A 19,261-nucleotide genomic window follows, 5' to 3' on the forward strand; every position below is an offset into this window, starting at 1 on the left:
TACTAACCCTACCTCTACACAACACAAGTGATGGTCTCAAACACATTAAGAAGGCAAGTAATTCCACAGATTGACTCTTGACAAGGCACACTTGTTAATTCAAAACCATTCCAGGAGTCTACCTCATGAAGCTGATTGAGAGAATGCCAAGAGTGTGCAAAGCTGTCATCAAAGCACAAGGGGGCTACTTTGAGGTATCTAAAATATAAAACATATTTTGATTTGTTTAACACTTTTTTGTTTACAACATAATTCCATATGTGTTCTTTCATAGTTTTGATGTCTTCAGTATTAATCTACAATGTAGAAAATACTGAAAATAAGTAAAAACCATTGAATGAGAAGGTGTGTCCAAACTTTTGACTGGTACTGTATGTGTGTGTGTGTATATATATATATATATATATATATATAATATATTCTGAGAGATATCACTGTGTACGGGGCCCCAAGATTACTGTTGCCGACCCTGAGTGCCTAATCATAACCCTCATTCTAGATGAGCAGGTAAATTAATCATAATAACTTTTTTTGTGGTTTGCCTTTGTATTGGGTTACAGTTAATAGATTTCACTTGGACATTATTTAGCATTTAAAAAAAATGCCTGGTTTACCTTTTGAATGACAAATTATGGACATTTCTTTTTGGATTAATTCATGCAAGTATTCACATTGGATTATGACAGTAACACAGTGGTAAAAGATGGTTTTATTTAATTGAATTATGTTTTTTAAAATGAGGGCTTTTATGTACTGTACCTTTTTTTAATATATTATTTTAGGTTCCATAATTCGCTTTGTCACTACAGTAGGTATTGTGCCTGGCATTGTAGGGTTTTTTATTCCCTCTATCTATGGGGGTCATTCCGAGTTGTTCGCTCGGTGAAAATCTTCGCATCGCAGCGATTTTCCGCTTAATGCGCATGCGCAATGTCCGCACTGCGACTGCGCCAAGTAAATTTGCTATGCACTTAGGAATTTTACTCACGGCATTTTCATCGTTCTGGCGATCGTAATGTGATTGACAGGAAATGGGTGTTACTGGGCGGAAACAGGCCGTTTTATGGGCGTGTGGGAAAAAACGCTACCGTTTCCGGAAAAAACGCAGGAGTGGCTGGAGAAATGGGGGAGTGTCTGGGCGAACGCTGGGTGTGTTTGTGACGTCAAACCAGGAACGACAAGCAGTGAAATGATCGCAGATGCCGAGTAAGTCTGGAGCTACTCAGAAACTGCTACAAGGTGTGTAATCGCAATATTGCGAATACATCGTTCGCAATTTTAAGATGCTAAGATTCACTCCCAGTAGGCGGCGGCTTAGCATGAGCAAATCTGCTAAAATCCACTTGCGAGCGAACAACTCGGAATGACCCCCTATGTCTCATCCCTATCCCTCGCAACTCCTTCTCATCTTTTTGTTTCTCATCTGTTTGCCTCCACCATCTGCTAGCTCTCATCTCTGACTCCCTTACCCATTTCAGCATCTAGCACTTTGCCGGGCACAATCCATGCATTATGATTACAGTACAGTTGGTTAGAGCTTGTTAATAATATAGTGCATATGCTTACTAATGCAACTCTCTGGTCTCTCACTACAAATTCACTATCCGCAGTGAAGTAGCATTTGTGGAACACCTGGAGCAGATTCTTCAGGCACCAAGGAAGGTCAAGGCACCACCCAGCTGGGGTAGGTCAGCTGTTAAATTAGGTTAACACCATTTTGAGCACCTCTAAATAGTTATAGACCTTGGCCTGGGGATTGATGGCTCATGATCGAAATCCTAGAAATAGCACCGCAGAGGAGGGACACAGGCAGTACAGGGGTGGAGGAAGAATGGTCCTCTCTTGGCATTTACTGGCTTTAGAGTCTGCTCCTCTCTGCATGCATTCCCAACACTGCCATTGAGTACCATCCTCTTCTATTGTGGAGAGAGACCCATTCTGTGAAACTGCAATTGCACTCAGTTTACTATTGGGCATAGCACAAAGTCTGTCTCTTCACAATGCACCAGTGCAGGTAACAACCCCTGAGTATTGCTGCATTGGGCTAGAAGTTAGTATACTGTAAGAGGTGTGGAATACTGTAGCATAAAGAGAAAATGATGTCCATAAAAATCTACTGGAAAGCAAATAATAACACTTTCTTTTTTGAATGTTGTTTTTGTTATATATTACAAATCATAGTAATATTCAACAGCAAAATATTTAAAAACCATGACATTATTTTAATTATGCAAAAGTATGAGAGTGTGTGAATAAAGACGCTTCACTTTGTATCCTTTGAGTGTGTATATTATTTAGTATATAAGTAACTGCTTAGAAAGTAATGTTAGATCAGAGGGTATTTATTATTGTTACTCATAATTTATACAGAGATATACATTTTCTTTCTTTGATACAACTCCTTCAAATTGTTGTCTATGGTAGCACACCCTTATACAAGTAAAATTATATAGATATTTGTCAAACCTTATTACATCATTTGAAGGGGTTGCTGAAAACCATTACTGAAACCAAAAAGGTGTGGAAATAGATAACCCTCTCTGCATTAATGAGGGGGGGGGGGGGAGGAGAGCAGGGGCGTATTAACAGAGGAGGATGCCTGTGTGCAGCCTCCTCCATTTGGGGCCCTTCATATCTAGCCGCCTACAGGGGGAGGGGTAAAGTGATTAGCAGGTTTGCGATCGATTTTGTAGCAGAGCTGCACAAACATCAGTTTGTGCAGTCTCTGCACAGTCCAGGACATACTCACACAGTGAGATTGTTTGCTGCTGATCCGGGAAGGAGCTGACGTCAGACACCCTCCGTGAAAACACCTGATCCCGCATGCATTTTTTCCGAACACTCCTATAAAATGGTCAGTTGCCACCCACAAACGGCCACTTCCTGTCAATCACCTTGTGATCGCCCGTGCAATTGTTTTTTTCGCACCATCCCATCGCTAGGCACGGATGCCCGGTGTTGTGTGATGCGCCAGCGCATTGTGGTGCATACGCATGCACAGTTCAGATCTGATCACCCGCTGTGTGAAAACGCACAGCAGCGATCAGGTCTGAATTACCCCCATAGGTACACCACTGGGGAAGAAGCATGTGTTCAAAAAGTGTGGCAAAATGTGAACTGGGTCCACTGCAATGTGGCCTAATGGGAACTGGAGCAATAAAATGCAGCTTACTGTGAACTGAGGCACTACTATGAGGCATTAAAATGTCCAACTGCTGGGGAAAGAGAGGCGTCTCTCTAGTCTAGAAGCATTGGGGGCCCTTCAAAATATGGGGTCTAGAAAGTTCTAGTTATACCACTGACTACAAGTGCAATGAGCATCAGTTGATTGCAGACATTTGTCTGACAGCAAAATAATTATTATTGAAAACATAGGCCCTCATTCCGAGTTGTTCGCTCGGTATTTTTCATCGCATCGCAGTGAAAATCCGCTTAGTACGCATGCGCAATGTTCGCACTGCGACTGCGCCAAGTAACTTTACTATGAAGATAGTATTTTTACTCACGGCTTTTTCTTCGCTCCGGCGATCGTAATGTGATTGACAGGAAATGGGTGTTACTGGGCGGAAACACGGCGTTTTAGGGGCGTGTGGCTGAAAACGCTACCGTTTCCGGAAAAAACGCAGGAGTGGCCGGGGAAACGGTGGGAGTGCCTGGGCGAACGCTGGGTGTGTTTGTGACGTCAACCAGGAACGACAAGCACTGAACTGATCGCACAGGCAGAGTAAGTCTGAAGCTACTCTGAAACTGCTAAGTAGTTAGTAATCGCAATATTGCGAATACATCGGTCGCAATTTTAAGAAGCTAAGATTCACTCCCAGTAGGCGGCGGCTTAGCGTGTGTAACTCTGCTAAATTCGCCTTGCGACCGATCAACTCGGAATGAGGGCCATAGTGTTTTTTATTAACACATAATATAGCTACAAATTCACAGGTTTCCATGTTCATGCATTCTTCCATGTTAGATTATTGTTAGCCTTGACATGGAAGTAGTTATGTACAGTAGATAACAGCATTTCTTCTTCAGGGTCCATAGGCATCCACAGGGATGACATTGGGGTGTAGGTGGTTAAGCAAACAGTTATATAAACAGTCAAGCTTAGGGCCACTGTTTTTTTAATGTAAGCAGCTCCACTATTGAGAAAAAGTAGTCTCTATACTGCCCATACTTTTCAATTGTATTGTAGAGAAATTGTTTACTAGCAGCTAGAGATTGACTGTAGCCATTGGCCAGGATGGCACTCGCCAGGGGCGCCAGCCAAGGAGTGGGCACTGCCCGGCAGTGCCTCCCTCAGCCAACGGGTGGACTCACTTAGTAGTGGCATCGCCTGGGCTGGAGGATTGCACAGTAGGCAGGAACAGGCGCCGGTGTGTGACGGGAGCTCCTGGCAGCAAGGGTTGTTGGGAGCTGTAGTTTATTTTCACTTTCTTCACGGAGTGGGGTGCAGTGCCAAAGTGTGGTGTTCCTGCATACTGTGCAATCCTCCAGCCTAGGTGATGCCCAGCTCATCAAACTAGGTATCGCAAAATATTACGTATACAGTCTGTGTTTTGAGGGGGGATACTATGTGCTGGATACGGAGATGACTATATGCAGGGAGGGGGCAGACTATGTGCTGGGAGGAGAGATGACTATATGCAGGGAGGGGAGACTATGTACTGAGAGGGGGATTGGGACTATGAATATGTGCTCGGAGGGGAAAGGAGACTACTTCTATGTGATGGGAGGCCCATAAAGGGATGGGATCTATGGCTATCTGCTTTGATGGGGGTCTATGGCTATGTGCTGGGGGGGGACTATGGCTATGTGCTGGGACGGGGATGAGGACTATGGATATGTGCTGGGAGGGGAATGGGGACTATGGCTATGTGCTGAGAGGGGGTGGGGACTATGGCTATGTGCTTGGAGAGAGTAGGGACTACGGCTATGTGCTGGGAGGGGTATGGGGACTACTTCTGTGTGATGGGAGGGGGATAGGGACTATGGCTATGTACTGGGATAGGGGCTATGGCTATGTGCTAGGGGGGGGGCTATGGCTATGTCCTAGGAGGGGGATGGAGACTATGGCTATGAGCTGGGGGGGAGTTTATGGCTATGTCCTGGGAGGGGGATGGAGACTACGGCTATGTGCTGGGAGGAGGTGGAGACTACGGCTATGTACTGGGGACATTAGGTTGTCTACTCATTGGCCAGGATGGCACTCACCAGGTGCACTGGCCGAAGAGGGGGCGCTGCCCGGTGGTGCCACCCTTGGTCAGGGGGTGGAATCACTTAGTAGTGGCAATGCATGGGCTGGTGGTTCGCACAGCAGCCAGGAGTTGGCACCGGTGTTTGGCACCGCAATGCATCACAGTGAAGAAACTAGAAATAAACTACTAAAATGCTATTCTTAATATATCACTACATCACCACTACTAGGTAGTGTGCATAGATACCTTTTCACTGCCATTAATATTTAATTATACCCCTTGGCCGCAGGTGGCATCGTCGCATGGTGCCCCTCCTTGGCCGTGCCAGGCACTGCTGATTTCTCCACAGTGTGACAAGGATTACTGTGTAGGCATGATGTGTAAGGGGCACTAGTGTGTATAAGGGATTACTATGTGTAATGTAATTGGAATTGGGAGTAATATTGTGCAGTCATGTCCCTTTCCCACAACATCATGCCCCTGTTTTGCACATGCGCCTTCCAAATTTCGAATATAGGGGGGGACGCCAGAAAGTTACTTTGTCAGGGGCACCAGGACCCCTAGATACATCTCTGACTGTAGCAACTCTCATTTTGTTTCGAAGGAGGTTTTGCAGTCCAAGCCCCCCCCATATGTTCTCTGTAGGACTTTCTGTAAGTTTAATATAAGCAACACTAGTGACCTTCTGCTTAAAGTAGCCTAAAATAAGTGTCCATGAAGTCCTCATAAATTGCTCTTTTTTTTTAATTGTACATGAAATACAGTATGTATTATCTAGCAAGTGAGATAAAAATGAGGTGGTTGTGACAGTCAATGGGGGTCATTCTGAGTTGATCGTAGCTGTGCTAAATTTAGCACAGCTACGATCATGTCCCAGACATGCGGGGGGACGCCCAGCACAGGGCTAGTCCGCCCCGCATGTCTGTCCGGCCCCCCTCCCCGCACAAGTACAAAAGCATCGCACAGTGGCAATGCTTTTGTACTTGTTGAGTAACTCCCGGCCAGCGCAGGACCTGTGGCTGACCAGGAGTTGCTCGTCGCTGCCCCTGGTCGCAGTGGCTGCGTGTGATGTTACGCAGCCTCTGCGGCCCGCCACCCGAACGGTCCAGCCACGCCTTTGTTGGCCGGACTGCACTCCCAAAACGGTGGGCAAACGCCGCTGTGCCGCCCCCTCTTGCCCAGCAACCGCCTCTGCCTGTCAATCAGGCAGAGGCGATCGCTAGGGAACGACAGCCTTCGGTAGTTCTGACCTGATAAACTGCAGCAAGCGATCAGATTGGAATGACCCCCCACATACAGTAGCTCAAATAGCATGCTTCTTTAGCTATATGGTCAATCAAGGAGAGCAGAGGCGTATCTAGGGTAGGGCGAGTGGGGCACGTGCCCTGGGCGCCTTGGCAGGCCCAGGAGAGGGGGCGCCGCCGGCGGCCAGGGCATCATGCCCCACTCGCCCCCGTCACGCCAAAAGCCGAAATGTGAGGGGAGGAGAGCGCACCGTCTCTCCCTCCCCTCACCGCCGCTGAAAGCCCTAGCAGCGCTGCTGTGTCCGGCCTCCGGCGGCATTAGCCAATCAGAGCTTGCGGACCGGCTCCTGATAGGCTGCCGGTCCGCGAGCTCTGATTGGCTAGCGAACCGGCGCCACACAGCCACCGGAGACCTGTCCTGGAGCGGTGAGGGGAAGGAGAGGCGCTCTCCTCCCCTCACATAGAACAAGTGGCGCCGGTGACTTGGTAAGTGACCGGAGGGGAGGAGGGGGGGGAGAGAGAGCACAGTGGGGCATGTAACTGGCACAAGGGGGCATGTAACTGGCACAGTGGGGCATGTATCAGGCACAGTGTGGGGCATGTATCTGGCACAGTGAGGTATGTAACTGGCACTGTGGGGCATGTATTTGGCACAGTGGGGCATGTATCTGGCACTGTGGGGCAATGTAACTGGCACTGTGGGGCATGTAACTGGCACTGTGGGGCATTGTATCTGGCACTGTGGGGCAATGTAACTGGCACTGTGGGGCATTGTATCTGGCACTGTGGGACAATGTAACTGGCACTGTGGGGCATGCAACTGGCACAGTGGGGCATGTATCAGGCACAGTGTGGGGCATGTATCTGGCACAGTGGGGCATGTATCTGGCACAGTGGTGCATGTATCTGGCACTGTGGGGCAATGTAACTGGCACTGTGGAGCATGTAACTGGCACTGTGGGGCATGTATCTGGCACTGTGGGGCATGTATCCGGCACTGTGGGGCATGTATCCGGCACTGTGGGGCATTGTATCTGGCACTGTGGGGCAATGCAACTGGCACTGTGGGGCATGTATCTGGCACTGTGGGGCATTGTATCTGGCACTGTGGGGCATGTAACTGGCACTGTGGGGCATTGTAACTGGCACTGTGGGGCATGTAACTGGCACTGTGGGGCATTGTATCTGGCACTGTGGGGCAATGTAACTGGCACTGTGGGGCATTGTATCTTGCACTGTGGGGCATTGTATCTGGCACTGTGGGGCAATGTAACTGGCACTGTGGGCCATTTTCAGTGACCACACCCCTTCTGTAGCGGGGCCACACCCCTTCTGGGGTGTGGCCACGCCCATTTCTTGCTGCTTCTATTGCTATGGTTTTTTTTGTGGGGGGGGTTTGGGGGGGGCGCCATTTTACATCTTGCCCTGTGCTCCAAAAACCCTAGCTACGCCTCTGAAGGAGAGTAATCACTATACTCTTATAATGAGGACAATTAGTAGTATGCATTTAATAAGGAGGTACAGTAGGTAACATTGATATTCCCTCATGGTGAAATACCATTTTATTATAAATATTAGTGGAGAAGGTATTGTTTAATATTTTGAGGAAAACATAATCATTTATTAATTATATTTAAAGGACAATATTAATTATTTGTTAATTGGTGAAGCATGTGGTTATATTTTCAACATCCAAATTGCCAGAAAGTAAATTTGCTGATTTGGCTCTGAAAGCTGCATACAGATGAATCCACATCTTTGCTATATCCCGCCATGTATGGCACGGTTTTGCTTGCCATAGACTCAGTTAGCCGTGTTTTGCATGTTGTGCCAAATTTTGCAAAATAGCAAAGATGTAAGTGGACACATCTGTACATTGTGTAGTGCTTTGTATACTGCATACAAAACTGCTGCTTAGTAAATCTCTCCCTAAGGGGTATATTTACTAAAGTGCAGGTTTTCAGAAGTGGAGATGTTGTCCATAGCAACCAATCAGATATACTTATCATTTATCTAGCACTTTCTAGAAAATAATAGCTAGAATTGATTGGTTGCTATGGGCAACATCTTCACTTCTGAAAACCTGCACTTTAGTTAATGTACCGCTTAAATTCTGTAACATTGATATCTACTAATTGTAATAATTATTAGATTCTTAGGGGTAAAAATTACAGTGAGCTAGTTGTGAAAAGTTGGGTGAATCTGGCATGTTTCTGTCGAGAGCAAACTCTGTATATATTATAAAGAGAACAAAGTGAAACTCCTCAGAATAGCGCCATTAACACAAACAGTGAGAGTAAACTCGTCATCCCAATTTCACCATATTAACATACAAATCACCCAATGTACTAGATTTCACGTTTTAAACTTGCTGGAAACTTGCAAAACTAACTTGCAAAATATATGGTCCTCAGGCCAACGAAATTAATTACATTGCATATACAGTGGCCCTCATTCCGAGTCATTCGCTCGGTTTTTTTCATCGCATCGCAGTGAAATTCCGCTTAGTACGCATGCGCAATATTCGCACTGCGACTGCGCCAAGTAATTTTACAATGAAGATAGTATTTTTACTCACGGCTTTTTCTTCGCTCCGGCGATCGTAGTGTGATTGACAGGAAATGGGTGTTACTGGGCGGAAACACGGCGTTTTAGGGGCGTGTGGATGAAAACGCTACCGTTTCCGGAAAAAAACGCAGGAGTGGCCGGAGAAACGGGGGAGTGTCTGAGCGAACGCTGGGTGTGTTTGTGACGTCAAACCAGGAACGACAAGCACTGAACTGATCGCACAGGCAGAGTAAGTGTGGAGCTACTCTAAAACTGCTAAGTAGTTTGTGATCGCAATATTGCGAATACTTCGGTCGCAATTTTAAGATGCTAAGATACACTCCCAGTAGGCGTAGGCTTAGCGTGTGTAACTCTGCTAAATTCGCCTTGCGACCGATCAACTCGGAATGAGGGCCTGTATGTGCATATTAGAACACATGTAAACCCTACAAATACTGTACCAGTCACCTGACCAGAGGCATTTAACTTCTGTGTTACTATTTAGAGGTGCTGCACAGCAATGTTGAAAATTACTTGTGTGTTTGTATATTCTAAGTTTCTAACATGTTTGAATAGCAAATTAAATGTAATTACAATACAGATATATTTAAAAAGAAAATAAATTTAGTTTTGAAAAGGATTTTTTGTTATTTTACTAAATACAAAATCAGCAAAATCTTCAAATAATTTTCAGTGATGTAACCTTATTTTTTTTCCATGTCTGTCCCCATCTGTGCCCCTACCCATCCCTTCCTGTACTCTATTAAGTGTACAGACAAATTGCCTTGGTGCAGTAGTGGGGCCAGACAGAGTTTGTTTGACTAATTGCTGTTGATGTGGATAGAGCAGGTCAACTTTCACACTGCAGATAATTGGAATGGAAAAGATTCCATACCGAAAGAGAATTACCTATTAGGCACTCTTGCACAGAATTAATTTATTTTAGTAAGTCTTCATTGGCTAAAATATGCTTATTAGGTATACTTTAAAATAGCTAAACTCGTATCTCTGACAATAAATATAGATATTAAGACAAAGGTAAAATATACAGAGAAACAAGTACGTGATCCAAAAAAGTTGAGTAAGAAAAATAAACCATTGAGAAGTTCACAATTAACATTCAATTACAGTAGCGCCAGTAGATTACCACCATAGGCTAATTGATCCCCCAATACTATCCAATTAGCCCTGAATCCAGGAGTTATCAGGAATTATTTTCGCCTGTCTCCAAAAAAATCCCTGATAAATCCCTGAAAACTCGGGGGTTAACATGTGCAGCGACCCTGTTAATGCACAAGTTTGTGAACTTTTCACAAATTCTGTGTGTTAACACCCTTTAACACTTTAGGTTAACAGGCATTAACAAGATGCTTGGGTGAAAAGGGTCTGGAATTGAATAGCTGGCATTAATGCCCTGGGTGTTAAAGCGTCAGTTTTGCTCGGTGCAGTAACTCTTTCATCTATCACACTGGGCAAGCATCTCTTGGTGCAGCATGACTAGAACTTGTGTTTGCTCCCTAATAGTATCAGTGAGGCCTTGGAACATCTGTTAATTGTGATGGCCTTTTGTATGCATCTCAGGAAAGATAGGGAATATGTAGATAGCGGGATCCGGTCTCTAAGTCGACAGTAACTAGGTCGACAATGTCTAGGTCGACCACTATTGGTCAACAGTAACTAGGTCGACAGGGTGTCTAGGTTGACAGGGTCTTTAGGTCGACATGTTATAGGTCGACAGGTTCAAAAGGTCGACATGAGTTTTTAATGTGTCGGACTGGGGCATGAAGGGCCCACCAGGGAAATGTAGTGATAGGGGCCCGTGCTTGGAGGCTTGGCTAACCAGTAGTGCATGTTCTGGGCCCCTTGATAAATATATATAGCAAATACTGCAAGGGCATGCTTGATAATGTATCAGATTAATAATGGCAATGCACTGTACATAGTGCTGTGCAGTCATTGGCGTTTCTATAATGGGTGCAATGTGTGCGGTGCACATGGGCCCCTGGGTCCAGGGGGGGCCCACACCGCACACATTGCACTCATTTTAATACTTACCTTTCCGGAGTCCAGCATAAGGCTCTGCGATCGTGGCAGAAACCACTGCCAAATTGCCGCCGTGCATGCGCAGTAGCCAAATTGGTCTCCAGATCATGGCGGGTGCCATGTTTCTGGAGACCTGCGCATGTGCAGTAGACTCCAGCACAATGCCAGAGTCTACAGCACCGTACAGAGGAGGGGGCCCACCCGGAGGTGCCATGGGCCCCTCCTCTGTTGAAACACCCCTGTGTGCAGTAAAATGTAACATATTCATAATGTGTAATTCAAGTGCAAAATCTGTCCCTAGGGGAGGGGGTCGGGACCGGGCAGTAAGGCCCACCGGGGGTTTCCCCTGATCCCCTGTGGGCCAGTCCGACCTTGCTCACTGCCTATTATATAATAATGTGAGTTGGCATGTAAACTCACGGAAAACTTTGCAGCGACTCTCAATGAGTTATAACTCATCAAAAACTACTCATCCTATTATACCTTAGTGTCATTTTGAATAAGCTGAAAATGGCCATTTAGCATGACAAGGTAACTGCATTCACTCACATATTGAAATTAATTGCTAGTGTAGATGTCATCTGAAATGTATCATCTTCTTATGGTAGCTGGCCATTCAGTTTCTTCAAAATGTATACTAAGAAACTCTAAAATATGAGATTTCAACTTACTAGAGTCTTACTGTAGTCTCTAATGTTTGCATACAGTGCATCCGGAAAGTACTGTATTCACAGTGCTTCACTTTTTCCACATTTTGTTATGTTACAGCTTTATTCCAACTGTAATAAATAATTTTTTTCCCCTCAAATTTCTACACATAGTACCCCATAATGACAACGTAAAAAAGTGTTTTTGAGATTTTTGCAAATTTATTAAAAATAAAAAATCACATGTACATAAGTATTCACAGCCTTTGCTCAATACTTTGTTGATGCACCTTTGGCAGCAATTACAGCCTCAAGTGTGTTTGAATATGATGACACAAGCTTGGCACACCAATCTTTGGGCAGTTTTGCCCATTCCTCTTTGCAGCACATCTCAAGCTCCATCAGGTTGGATGGGAAGGGTAGGTGCACAGTCATTTTCAGATCTCTCCAGAGATGTTCAATCGGATTCAAGTCTGGGCTCTGGCTGGGCCACTCAAGGAGATTCACAGAGTTGTCCTGAAGCCACTCCTTTGATATTTTGGCTGTGTGCTTAGGGTCGTCCTGCTGAAAGATGAACTGTCACCCCAGTCTGAGGTCACGAGTGCTCTGGAGTAGGTTTTCATCCAGGATGTCTCTGTACATTGCTACATTCATCTTTCCCTCTATCCTGACTAGTCTCCCAGTTCCTGCCGCTGAAAAACATCCCCACAGCATGATGCTGCCACCACCATGCTTCACTGTAGGAATGGTATTGGCTTGAAGATGAGCGGTGCCTAATTTTCTCCAAACATGACGCCTGACATTCACGTCAAATAGTTCAATCTTTGTCTCATCAGACAAGAGAATTTTGTTTCTCATGGTCGGAGAGTCCTTCAGGTGCATTTTTGCAAACTCCAGGCGGGCTGCCATGTGCTTTTTACTAAGGTTTGGCTTCCGTCTGGTCACTCTACCATACAGGCCTGATTGGTGGATTGCTGCAGAGATGGTTGTCCTTCTGGAAGGTTCTCCTCTCTCCACAGAGGAATGCTGTAGCTCTGACAGAGTGACTATTGTGTTCTTGGTCACCTCTCTGAGTAGGGCCTTTCTCCCCTGATCGCTTAGTTTAGCCGGCCGGCCAGCTCTTGGAAGAGTCCTAGTGGTTCTGAACTTCTATTTACAGATGATGGAGGCCACTGTGCTCATTTGGACCTTCAAAGCAGCAGATATTTTCTGTACCTTTCCCCAGATTTGTACCTAGAGACAATCCTGTCTCGGAGATCTACAGACAATTCCTTTGACTTCATGTTTGGTTTGTACTCAGACATGCACGGTCAAGTGTGGGACCTTTTATAGAGGTGTATGCCTTTTCAAATCATGTCCAATCAACTGAATTTACCACAGGTAAACTCCAAATAAAAGTGTAGGAACATCTCAAGGATGATCAGTGGAAACAAGGTGCACCTAAGCTCAATTTTGAGCTTCATGGCAAAGGCTGTGAATACTTTTGTACATGTGATTTCTTCGTTTTCTATTTATAATACATGTGCAAAAATCTCACATTGTAATTATGGGTAACTGTGTGTAGAATTTTGAGGGAAAAAATTAATTTATTCCATTTTGGAATAAGCTGTAACATAACAAAATGTGGTAAAAGTGAAGCGCGGTGAATACTTTCCAGATGCACTGGATGTATTTGTGGCTTACACAGAGGCTTTACTATTATTTTAAACATTCTAACAGATATAACATGAAAAATGTACAGTAAATGTCCATGCATTATTTTTCATAATCGTGAAGCCTTGGAAGAAGATACAGATGATGAAGCAGCTGTGGTTATGGAGGATGGTGCAAAGGAAACAGCCGTGACTTCTGAGCAGGCAGAATAAGCTGAAACTGTAGTGAATTTGATGCAGTTATAGAAACTGAATGTCATGGATATCAGAGTTTAAATTACAAGTGGAATGAGAAAAATCTAAGAAAGTGTACTTTTTTTATTACACTTTATGACATGCAATAATTACCAAACTCTTGGCCAGGGAGATATACAGTATGAGTATAGCATATGAATAGCAGTAAGTCAAGAAACTGGGACAGCACACTATGGTATACATTTAATTTCCCGGCTATCGGGATCCCGGCGTAAAGGATACTGACGCCGGAATCCCGACAGCTGGCAATGCCAGCAGGTGGAATACTGATGCAGAAGGGCTATTTCCACTTGTGGGTGTCCATGATGCCCATTGACTGGGAATAGAACCTGTGGTGAACACAGCGTGGTGGGTGCAGTGAGCCCGCAAGGAGACTATTTGCGATCGCCCTGTTTTTGGCAATACTGAGCCCCACACTACTATAGCCAAGCATGAGCAACTCATAATAGTGCAATTGTAGCAGGACATCAGGAAATAGCAATTGCACATGAATATCAGAGTGCCAGGATCTTAGGTAACACACTGATGTACGGTTCTGAGGAACTCAAGATAGCACAATGATAACAGAGTGTTGGGAATTAGAGCACTCAGGAAGCAGAGTGTCAAGACTACATGAATAGCATGACCAGGAACTTAGGGTAGCAGATGTTCGAAGGAGCACAGGATCCATGACCAGAAATGCAAAATTACAAATCAGGGTAATAAGAGCTCAACATGGCAGGAACATGAACTCAAGATGACATGTACAGGAATTATCATTTTGTGTAAACTGGCCCTGATTGCAGAAAGACACAAAGTTTTAAAGGCTAACTATTAGGTATACTCAAAGTTGGATTGGGATTTTAAAATGGCTCTGAACAAAAAATATGAAAATGTGCTCAAGAAGGGGTTGTCCAAATCAACTGTTGGCATGGCCCAAAGAAAAGTAATATGGGGTTAGCAAACAGCACTAGCTTCAATGGACATCTCTGAATTATGGAAATCTATCACACCTTACATCTGTATTTTGCCCAAAGTTCAAAAAAATTAATTTAGCCCACCTGGATGTCCCATAATCTTAGAGACTAAGGGGCTATTTACTAAGCATTGAATGGAGATAAAGTGGATGGAGATAAAGTATCAGCCAATCAGCTTCTAACTGCCATGTTACATGCTGGGTTTGAAAAATGACAGTTAGGAGTTGGTTGGTTGGTTGGTACTTTATATCCGTCCACTTTATCTCCATCCAAGGCTTAGTAAATAGAACCGCAACAGCCTTACTAACAATCTATCATCATCTTCAACCTTTGATGGCTAACAAAAGATCTTACATAAAAGGCACTACAGACATCCTAATAAAACTAAAGGATATTACCTGGGAAGATGGCATGTACAGATATATGTGTCCAGCCTCATCTTTGCCACACGTGTACACATTGCAGGTGCGATTATTCGAGCCTGCGTGTGACTCATCCATAGGAGCATGCGCACCATGCAATATTATGGATTGTGAATATATATGCACTCCACCTTATCTACCATTACACGCTGCCATCCCAGCTTCATAATCAAAAAAGCAGCTAGACAATCTTAAGTATAAACTTGTCAGAAGTGCCTTACAATACACCATCACCAACCATAAATGGACAAGAGGGTTTAAACGATGCAGCACCTGCAACATGTGCAAACTGTAAGGGTGGTGACCCCAAAATCAATGAATTTAAGATCAACAATAAAAACTATTCCAATTCAGACTTATTGACCTGTTACACCACCAACATAATTTACGTCACTGAATACACCTACACGTCGGCATAATGTACAGCAGGTCGCACTTCAAAGTCTCAAAAACCAGAATGGTAGAGCATCTGCGTTACATTAAAGTAGTCCTAGAAACTCATTCTTTGTCCAATAATTTTATAAAAGATCAACAATTTTCTTACTGACCATATTTAAAGCTTTATAGCAATAGAAAATGTGTGAGCAACATGGAGAGACAGAGATAAAGAATCCAAACTCGCAAGTACAAAAATGAGATAATTATGGCTCTCAAAACCACTATATCAAACAGCCTCAACAAAGACTATAGGACTGATTCAGATTTGGTTATAATGCCACGCAGCAGCAATCTTTTCAGTGATGGAGATATGAGGCATAGCAAGTGTAGCAGATGCTTACCAAAGCAATCGCAACATGCTCAGCAACTCCAGTGCAGATGCAAGGGACATTGACTCCCTGAGTGCCTCCATGGCCATACAGAACAGCCTCGGGAGCTGCGATACTGGATTCATGTGTAATGGACTCAGTCCCAGCTGGCTCATGAGGAGTACTTTTTGCCAGCCTGTTTCTGGATTCAGTGCATAAGTGTAAAGAGGCAGGACAGAACTGTCTTATCACCTATATAGCATGCTGCCTGGATTCCCAATACAACTGTAGAACTGGACAACACATATTATTGTGAAACATAATCCCTCTGTTATATGTGTTTGTGCTTATCAGGGAATAATACCTCTAGCCTGATGTTTTGTACAGAATGCATATGATGATGTATACATATGAATGTATTGGTTATTGTGTCATAGTTTGTAAAATAATGTACCCCCCATGTGACTGCTCAGATAACATGTTTGTTTGTTTGTTGGTGGAGATACCGCCAGTCTCAGATGTCAGTCCATACACACACACACCCTCATTCTTCCCCACACAATGGATTCCAGGCCACATAATCAGAGTAATGAAGTAAGGTTAATTTAGTTATCATCTAGTGTTGCCCAGGGGACATGCCTGGACATGTGAAAGTAGGTCTGATCTGAAACTGTTCTGTAGTCAGCCCCTTAATGTAACTCACCCAATACAGATCCAGGAGGTGTCGCTTCATGGTAGGAAAGACAGAGGGTTGATAATAGCAAACAGGGGCTATTGAGAGAATGCACTGGAGTTCATAGCCTGAGAGGAATGATGTGTTTGGCTTCTGAAAGCTACTGGTAAGGTAGTGCTTCCTGTGTGCTGAGGCCTAGAAGCATTGTTGTGATCCTCTGGTTTCAAAAGGCTACTGCACGTGCACTGAGAGATCTGCACAGAAGGGTCAGAGAGAGGATGTACTTCTGAAGTGCAGGCGCTGACTAGGCATTGCGGTGCCATCAGTGGTGAGAATCTGTGGTGCAGGACGCTGTGTGAGCTGGTATCCTAGACCAGGAGACACAAAGCCACGGCCAGTGTGTAACAGCAGGAGATCGCAGGCATCTGTAATCCTAAACTACTGTGGCACTTAGTAAGTAAGATACAATCTTGGCTTGCAATTGTTAATGTTATTGTGTACTGTGTGTGTATATTTACAATAAATGGCATTTGCCACTTTACTAAACTGTTTACCTGAGTGATCAGAGAATCTTCACACCATGTTTTTACTTATGAGATCGCATTCGCCTGCTGAGACACAATCCAAAAATGGTAATGACACACCTGCATTTTTGCAGACACTCCATGTTACCTCCCCCAAAGGGCCTCTTCCTGTCAATCACTCTGTGACTGATTCCTCACTGCGAGCATATAGCAAAGGTAACTTGACACACATTCGTGGATTTAACGCTAGGCACCACAAGCAAACAACCTATGGACAATCGGGTGCCAGGGTGCCCACCGAAAGGGCTGTATAAGGAGGCTTGTTGAGTAGTTCTGAGTTCCGGCAGTCTGTCAGCACATTGACTCTGTCTCACTCTCCTCTCCCCTGCACTGTGTTGTGCTGCATGTGACACATCAAATGCACAGAAGGAGCTGAGAAGCTAGAAGAAGCTGAGGTGTGTTGCTGTTCAGAAAGGATAGCAGATTAGAAGGTGAGGTGTGCCTGCCAGTGCTTTTACTGTTTACAGCAGTGGGAGGGGGGAGGGGGGGTCAATGCCTCTACTGGTTACAGCGGCATGGGGGGCAGTGCCTTTACTGTTTACACATTTGCCAACATCCAATTGGTACAATGAAGGGGTCAATGGGAGTGGCTATCATTCTGACTGGACTCACACATGATCACCTGGCTGTGAATACCGCTACTAAGTCCTTCCATGGTGTACTGTATGTTCATCCATTTCAATGTGCAAGGACTGAGATGCAGACTTAACACCGCTGTAACATTGAAATCTTGCACCAGCCCTATGGCAAGTACAGTTCTACTATCTGAATTATAGTCTCTAAAGTGAATCTGAGTGTGCAAATACTTCAGTAAAAAGTCAATGACTCTCATATAACACACCCATAAGTCGGACCATTTCTGTGTGTCTGTTTAGCCACCTCCCAGACACAGTCTACGAACACCCAGCATTTTTAAAAGGCAGCACTCACACCATGCATCTCAAACGCATGTGAGCGTTGTGTGTATACTCTGTATAATGTAAATGCAGTAAGAGTTTTAGGGTTTTTAATGCAAGCACAGTAACAAAAAATGGCTCAGCTGCCAAAATTGCATTGGGTGTGGGTCTGAATCAGGCCCAATGGTGGCAAGAAATGACAATGTTTGATATCTGTTTACTAATTCCTGCCAGGGTGTGCTGGATTGTGTAGTGTAACTGAAGCTGGACAGGCACATATATCCTTCCAGTTATACACAAGACACCCAAACCAGTATTTCCCCAGCAAGCTCGCCTAATTATGAGTGGCAGGGGAAAAGTTTTAAGTTACACCTCTCTGCATGAGATCCAGGGGTCTATTTACTAGGCCTTGGATGGAGATAAAGTCCCAGCCAATCGGCTCCTAACTGTAATTTTTCAAACACAGCCTGTGGCATAGCAGTTAGGAGCTGATTGGCTGGTACTTTATCTCCGTCGACTTTATCTCCATCCAGTGCTTAGTAAATACACCCGGTATGAACAAAGATAGTGCACACTCTATAAGCGCTCACCAATGACCAATTAGCCCCATGTGTACTAAAACAATTAGGTTATAAGTACAAATACATTCACCCTTATTGGGATGTTAGTCCTCAAAGGTGAACCACAATTTTTCTGTTTTAATTCTTTTCCTTCACATATGAAGCTCAGGTCCAATTAATTGGTCCTTTGGAAGACCTGAAACAATAAATACCTCTATTCCCAATGCATTGAGAATATTAGGAGGTACAAGGAATAGCAGACATAGTGTAAAATTGCTTAAAACCACGCAAGATTTATTTCCACAGATTACACTTACAGAAGGGTTAAAATATAACAGCATGTAAATATGACTCCATGGATCAAAACACGGATATATCACCCAGAGGGATCCGATGCCACAGATGTAGAACAGTGTGGGGTGCAAATAAGCTCTCCGGAAAGCTTACAGCATGCAGGATCAGAACTCCAGGCTGATGATGTATTCCGCAGATACCAGGGTCATAGTCCAGGGTAAAATACACGGGTCACGCTTGACGCGTATCGGACATAAAGTCCTTCCTCAGAAGCATGACCCAATAGCTCCAGGTTGCAGTTTATATAAGCCATACATTAGTGGTAACAGCTGATGTGTCCCTGTTTGCCGTCCCACTATCCAGACGTATGCTCCTTCCGCCGCCGGCTCCCGCCGGAACCGGAAGTGACTCGTGCGTTCCATATGCGTGTCACAGAGTAGTATTTGCGTTCCACTTATCCGGAAATCCCTGAGTTCTCTTTCTACATCCATAAAACGGAATCGATGCAGGTATAAATAATCCAGAGCATATGGGCACGGATATTGTCCATAAT

Source organism: Pseudophryne corroboree, chromosome 1, assembly GCF_028390025.1.
Source record: "Pseudophryne corroboree isolate aPseCor3 chromosome 1, aPseCor3.hap2, whole genome shotgun sequence".
NCBI lineage: Eukaryota > Metazoa > Chordata > Amphibia > Anura > Myobatrachidae > Pseudophryne > Pseudophryne corroboree.